The following is a 7591-nucleotide window of genomic DNA, read 5'->3' on the forward strand; positions in this document are numbered from 1 at the left end:
ATGTTTGCGATATCATCAATTTTTGTAATGCAGGTAGTAATTTATGACAATTTTAGATATGAAATGCATTAATACATTACTGCTTGTAAGAATCTGAAATTGACATTTAGCTGGTCATTGTCAATAGTACTATATATAAATTTTCCATACAAGTTTACTCTATTGTATATTGTTGAAGGTGCATGAATTATCTATACGGTGTTTTTATACGGTTGTGTACCCTTTTGACAAAGAAAGATCATTTTTGGTTTTGCATGAGCTTTAGTGCTACTTTAATAAGTAGGAAATAATTTTATGAATACTGTACTATGGTTAACATATTAGCATGATAGCTCTCCTTTTCAATGATGAGACAAATGCCAGTTTTCAGTTATTTTTCTTCAATTTCCATTCTTGCTTCTCACACCTAAATAATACTAGGACTGCACAGCTCTGCTCAAATATTTCCTTTGCTGATATATAAAAATGTTGATGGTTACTTTTTACAGCTATTACAGAAAACCATGAATAAGTATATATCTTTGTTTAACCAGACCGCTGAGCTGATTAACAGCTCTCCTAAGTCTGGCCCAAAGGATTAGATTTATTTTTTTCTTTTTATGTGGCTAGGAACCAATTGGTTACTTAGCATTGTGACCAGCTGGGAGCGAACTCGAGATACCAGATTGGTAGTCAAGTTTGCAACCCACGCGTCCAGTGGGAACTCCATGAACAAGTAAAAGCCTTTTACTTCCATTACGGCTATTTCAGAAATCCAAAAACGTATAAGCAAAGTGTTTGTTTTTTTTCAAGTAGCACATACACTACATCTACAGTCCTCTAGAATGGTAATGACTTTGGTAAACAGAGCTATTTTTCCTGAGTCTCATTTCAGGGGTTTCCGAAATCCAAGACCATTATATGTGTAGTGTTAAGTTTTTTGTACAAGTAGCACACATACTGCCCTTACAGTCCTCTAACATAGCAATAACTATGGTAGGCTGAAGAGAAAACTCTTTGTCGAAACAACATGGCATTACAGCTGTAAGAATGATAGGAAGGTTTGTCACTGCAATTTCAAGGTTGTTCTAAAATGGTAGTCCATGATTATAATAATAATCAGTATGAGTTAATATATTTAATAAACAGTTTAGCCAGACTACTTGAATTATCAGTGCCCAATTCCTTACAAACAGGCTCAAAATTTTCTGGGAAAATTGTACTGCAAATAGATTGGGGAAGCAAAACCTATTTGTGAATGATGCTTGTGACTCTCATAGGCTTATATACTGTACTCTTGACAAGGAACAATAAAACTGCCAAGGGCCTAATTTTCCTGTGCTTTTTAGCCTCTAGCAAGATTTTCTAGCTCTCTTACTAGGTTTACAAGTAAGAGTCAACAAAGATGATAGCACAATTGTAGGACAAGGGAAGAAAGAGCAGCTGCAGAACTTTTCTCTCTCAAGTCTAATCACCAGTTTACCATTTAAGATGCATTAAATAGCTCAAAAGTGAAAAGTGGCTGCACTACGAAGGACAGATGCAATATTCATTCAGTTTTTCCTCCACCAAGTTCATCAATATCTCACAAACTACCATTCATAAGTGCACAATTAGTGCAATGTACTTGTGAGTAGTCAAGAGGAGGATCCTCAAGAGATATAGTCAATTAAGGTTGGGTTGCTTGGATCTTGCAGTTAGGAGTTTTATGTTATTCAAGGCAATTGTAGGTCAGATGAGAGTGATCGACACTCATCCAATCAACAAGAAACTGAATTTACCATAAAGGTCACAAGGGTATTCAAAGAACTATTTGAACAAACCTCTAAAGTACCATTAAGGAGATAAATAAAGTCTGTCTCTACAAATTTAGGTTTCAATTTAAGAGACATTGAACAAATCTAGATATTCTGCTTACAAGAATTTTCCCTGGTGCCTACAGCTTTAGACTAAGGTGGGGATCATTAGGGCTCAGGAATTGTCACCGACATGTCGAAAGTGGGGAGGGGTGTCAAAAGAAATGGCACGGCCACCGATGTCACAACCTGGTCTGTGTAAATTGCTCATTTGCTTCTTGGATGTGCTAGAGTGATGACTGAGGTACTCTCCAACTGCGAACTAGAAACTATGGCAATTTGTGCTTTGGTTTGCGTCAAAATGAAGAACTGTGCTAAGAACAGAAAGAGGTACTGGGTAAAAGACTGATTAACACCTTATATCAGGAAATTAGACACCTGTGTTAGGGAATCTGTATCTCCTGCCGATAAACTAACTGCCACAAATGGTATTTAGTGACGGAGAGTTTATGAGGACCTAAAGTTCAATGTGACGATATCTCCTCCAAGGCTTGGGGAATATCATCCTGGAATGCACTTCAAATATTGTTTGTTTATTTTTTTGGTGGCAGTTTCCTGTGTAGCATCTGGATATCTAACTTTTAGCTTGTTGACTAAATATACCGTAAGCAATATTTTCACGATTTCTGTTGGAATAACAATTGAATTTCACATTCCATAAGCATGGGTGTGACTTTTATAAAGCAATCCCATCAGTCCAAAACAACTTATCAACCCATACTTCTGCCATAGTTAAAGAATTATCTGAAGACACGTATCACAGACGACAATTGTGTAATGATAAACACAGGTATTGTGTTGAAATAACCTCCATTTACAGCACGGATATGTATTTCAATCATAGAACAACTGCGTCTCACAGTGAATGGGCTATTTATAACTAATTTTAAACAAGTCGTGCGATTAATCTCTGCGAGAGTCTGTACCAGCTGAAAATAACCACATTCATGTACCAACGTCTAATGCTCTGCCCACTTTTCAACAAATCTTAAGACCGTAGGCAAGTGCGAGTGGGGGGCCATACCTCTGTACACAACAAACTGAAAGGCACTTCTGGGGTTCAAGCGGTTAAGAACCCTGTAGAAGGGTAGTAGTGCTGTAAATTGCACCCACTTTTTAGCTAGCTATTTACTTTACCTCCATTTCTGCATTCCTTCAATCTTGCCATTTAACATCTCTAATGACTACTGTGGACAGGTTCTCCCAGTTCCACTTCTGGATCCTTGTACTCCATTCCCTTTATTTTCTAGTCTCTTTGTTTTGCTGACCAACCATTTCAATTCCCTTTTTATTCTCCCAAGCGCTGGAATGGTTGAAAGTGCCCCACTGCTACCTTGACAGCTATATTTATAAAATTAAGCAATTAAGAACTTGCTTGATTTTTCAAGTGTCTCTTTACAGGAAAAGATAAACTCCCTAGATATCGAATATTTCAATGCTTTTGCACACCTGCAGAAACTATGGGGCATGATGATCACCAGACGTAGAGTACCTAAGTATGAGATGGTTGCAGCAGATAAGTGTAATTTAGTTGATGATCACCAGACTAGAGTACCTAAGTATGAGATGGTTTGCAGCAGATAAGTGTAATTTAGTTACAGACACTGCAAATAAAGATTAGTCCTTTTCTTCAATGGCCACCCCACTTGACTGTGGAAAAATTGTCAAATAAAATATGGGGTTCACCCACAGTGAATCAAGATTTTTTTTCAGGTTTCAGTTTGCCTCTCCTAATTTGGCAGTTTGGGAGATACTCCATGTTTGTATTTGTTTGTATGGTGTTTTTTACGTTGCGTGGAACCAGTGGTTATTCAGCAACGGGACCAACGGCTTTACGTGACTTCCAAACCACGTTGAGAGTGAACTTCTACCACCAGAAATACACATCTCTAACCCCTCGGTGGAATGCCCGAGAATCAAACTCACGGCCACCAAGGTGGTACGGTAACACCATACCGACCACGCCACTGAGGTGCTGAGATACTGCATGCACCATCAAGACCATCAAGAGGCACATATTTTCCTGAACTCTCCTGTTTTGGCAGAAGCTCCCCTCACAGTTGTCCTCTTGTCATTTGTCAAAAATTCCATGTACTGATAACTACAGGCAGGAATTCCAGCACTTGCAAAAGAATCATGGTAGATTTGTTCAAAGGAAAGCAGGCCATAAACAGTGGTTATTGCTGTCTAAGGAATCTCGCTTCTTTAAGGAAATACGTATTTCTGCTATTATGGGGATATACTGTACTTCCCATAGGATTGGTCATTAATTTAGGTTCATGAACTTTGATGATACCTTTTCCCTGCTTTTATTAAGAATATAAATTTGGTTATGATACTTCTTCAAAAAGTCCATTGCAACCAGGCAAGACTACTTCATTAAATCCCAACTCTGCCGCTACTTACTGATGCCAGACAGTCTGCATCTTGTCTTGGAGCCAAGATTTCAGATTACTGTATTAAAGGTCCATGTATGTGTGTTTATCATTTCCACACAGTTCATTCAAGGAATGAACACAACTGTGTGGGTTTGTATGTGGACTACAATGTGACCATAGATATTGTATGAGGAAGCTCTCTGGATTTGTTCCTTGTAGGAATCTTAAATTTTCCATTAATAAAAACCTCTTACTTAACCAATCTGCTCGGCTGGGAGGAGGATTCTCTTTGCAAACATTTGAAGATTCCGCAACCTAACCTCAGAACTGCATAGAGTAGATCTGAGACAAGAGACAAGGCTCCCTTCCTCCTAAACATGCATTCAAATAATTACTACTGCTATGTAAACTTTGATTAGAATTTGATTGCACCCTAGAAGACAAACATTTGTCAAGTAATAGGTTTGGAGTTTTGATACAAATATTAATCTGTTTTCAGTTTAATAAATATTTTACTATACTTACATTTTCTTCTGTTATTTACCACTCTCTCCATTGAACTGTGGAAGCTTCCCACTTTGTTTGATTCAGTCTGTAGATGACCTGGAATGACAAAGACCTAGAGATTATTCCACTCCTTCTAATTCTTTACCCTCTTCCTTAAACAACAGTTGTATAATTCAACTTCGCTTTTTCCCACCTTAAAGTTTTTTTTACACTAGTTTAATCAACACTCTTCTACTCCCAATACAATCTGTAACTGATTTCTATGTTCTCTGCTCTCATTTTTTCATCACTTCGCAAGTTTCTTTTTTAATTTTCTGTGCTTAGTTGAGTGTGTTACTTGTGCTTAGCTTCATATTTAGGACTACTTATAATTTTAGTAAGAAGCTGTTTGTTATAGCACACTGCTTTCAATATATTGTACTACTGTATTGTAGCTTTTAATTTTACGTTTTATAGTGCATATATCTTACAGGGTTTCAATACCTAATTCTTCTCCTCCGTCAATTCTATATGCTCTGGTTACTCTGCCTTTCTTACTGCACTGTGCATTGTTTGGATAACTAGAATAATTCTTCTTGGTGTTGTATTTGAGCCACAGATTATTCAAGGGGGGAGTCTCTGACAGATGTGTGTTTAATTGTAAACCTGAAGCCCTGTTCAGTAAACCATTTGTGTGGTAACATCTGAGTGAATCTGTAGTTACCTGTAAAAATAGGGTACAATACCCTATTTTTCCAGGTAACTACAGATTTATAAATTATTCCAGCAAAACTATGTAATGATAAATTTGATATCACTGAAGGCATGAATCTTAATTGCATATCTTACATTTTTAACTATCTACTGAATTGTGTATCTTACATTTCTATCTATCTATCATCCAAGGCATATGTTAGGGAAATATAGTCTTGAAAATCCTTAGTCCCTATTATATGTCATTAAATCATTTTAATACAATACTTATCATTTTCCTTATCATCTGAAACTTGTAGAAACAAAGGTTTATAATTGTTCACCTTTTTACTACTTTTAAAAGTAATATACAAAATTGTCAAGAAAGTAATTTTCATAACACGATGTCAGTCAGCCTCATTCAGGGAGGCATTTTACTGTGGGCTGCTGGTATAAGGAAGGTCCCATGTTGGCACAGTGCCACCTCAATCTAACAAGAGTAATGGGAGGTATTTAGGTTTGGACATTTTTGGAAAAAAAAAAATTATCATAAAAATTTGTCCCCTTCAGGAATTTTGATACACCAGTATGCTAATAGTACTGGTGCCTCATACAAAGATGCCAAGGCACTGGTTGACACCCCCCTTGACTTTGTTGTAAGGTATTATTTTTCTTGGACAACAATCTGAAATGTCTTGAGTTTCTTTTTTAGGACACTTGGTAAGACCATTTTCAGCTAATGTATTCTGACTAGTTAGTCAGACAATTAGTTGGTAAGTAAGTAATTCCCAAAAGTTTTGAGCACTAGACGTCTTGAATGATTTTTTCATATATTATATTGGTGACCCAAGAAGGGGTCTTGGGTGGATCTCTTGAAGTAACAACAGATTACTGGAAGTGTCCTTTTATTGCCTGATTACATGGTACACTAAATTTTACCAAGTCTCACAGTCAAGCAACTGCAGACCTGGAACAGATCAAAAAAAACTTTTAAGTTCCTTCTTGAGGAATGTAAAGTTCTGACCAAGTGCCGGGGTTTTACTGGTCATCCCCCTTGTGAAAACCTGAGGAGCTACTGAGAGGCTAAAGCTGAGGAACCTCAACTGAAGGATGTCCCCCTCCAAAACAAACAAGTTTTCTTTAATCAGTTATTATCCTTTTACACTGATTTAAATAGACCACAAAATCACATTTCTAGACTTTCATATGGCTGGTCCAAAAGATATGTTTTTGAATAGGGGCTGAAAACTGGATAAAGGTCAATGAGCTGGAAAGCAAGGTAAGAAAGACCATGATTACAGATGGAAAGGATGCGTCAACTATTTTTATAGAAAGCATCTTCCTCCACTCCTAGCGTCAACTATTTTTTATAGAAAGCATCTTCTTCCACTCTAGCCTCACCCAGATCCTCCTTCACTTTATCATACAATCTAATCCTCTGCTTCCCTCTACTAACAGGTTGTGCCCAAGCCCTATTCACTCCTTTCTCCTCAACCATCCTTACCAAAATCCCCATATAATCTTACTATTGACTATCTTGCCACTATCGTAATCTTTATCACCTTGGCACTTCAACTTTCTTAATTTTCCTGGCTCTCATGCAATGATATCCTCAAACTTGAACCATTTATCATCAATTCCACATGAAGTACCTTCATTTCACCTGCAAAGGGATTGTTTGCTAGTTCAAGGCTTTGAGCTTGAGACCAGTGCCCCTCAGGTCTTCCTGAGCACCTAAAGCAACCTGCAGCACCTGAAACAAATTTATTTTATTACAAAATCACTTCAAACCTCTTAAGACACTGGTAAGATACAGAAATTATCACTCGTTTTTCTTTGTTTCTGAATAAGTTCCCAATACTGGCCATATTGTCCTCGAGATATCTTTAAGCCCTATTCAGTCTGGCGTGCTGTTCTTCTATCCTTTTTTAATTAAAAAAAATTACTGTTAACCATTACAGAATTGCTTTTCCCTGACTCAATTTCATAGACTTTTCGCTTCAATAACCAGGTATTGAGGCAAATACTGTTTCTAAGATTGATGGCTCCCTAGGTCAGAATCGGATGTGGGGGAGCAGATCCCAGGGCTCCAGTCTGCTGGGACATGGTGTCCCTATGCCAGGTTAGGTCTAGGTAGTCCCTGGGTTAACGGCTGTCTCGGGCTACAATGAACCGTATACTGACAGTGCTTTTTCAGAA

The 7591-nt window shown here is 37.5% G+C and overlaps 1 long non-coding RNA gene across 1 annotated transcript; it reads left to right on the plus strand.

The window, feature by feature from the left end:
• Positions 1–5212: 5212 nt before the first annotated feature.
• LOC135213168 (uncharacterized) lies at positions 5213–5677 on the plus strand. The gene is made up of 2 exons (XR_010314089.1): positions 5213–5396; positions 5459–5677. It is a non-coding gene; the product is annotated as an uncharacterized LOC135213168 (long non-coding RNA).
• Positions 5678–7591: the final 1914 nt, after the last annotated feature.

This window comes from Macrobrachium nipponense, chromosome 42 (genome assembly GCF_015104395.2).
Source record: "Macrobrachium nipponense isolate FS-2020 chromosome 42, ASM1510439v2, whole genome shotgun sequence".
NCBI classification, from domain to species: Eukaryota; Metazoa; Arthropoda; class Malacostraca; order Decapoda; family Palaemonidae; genus Macrobrachium; species Macrobrachium nipponense.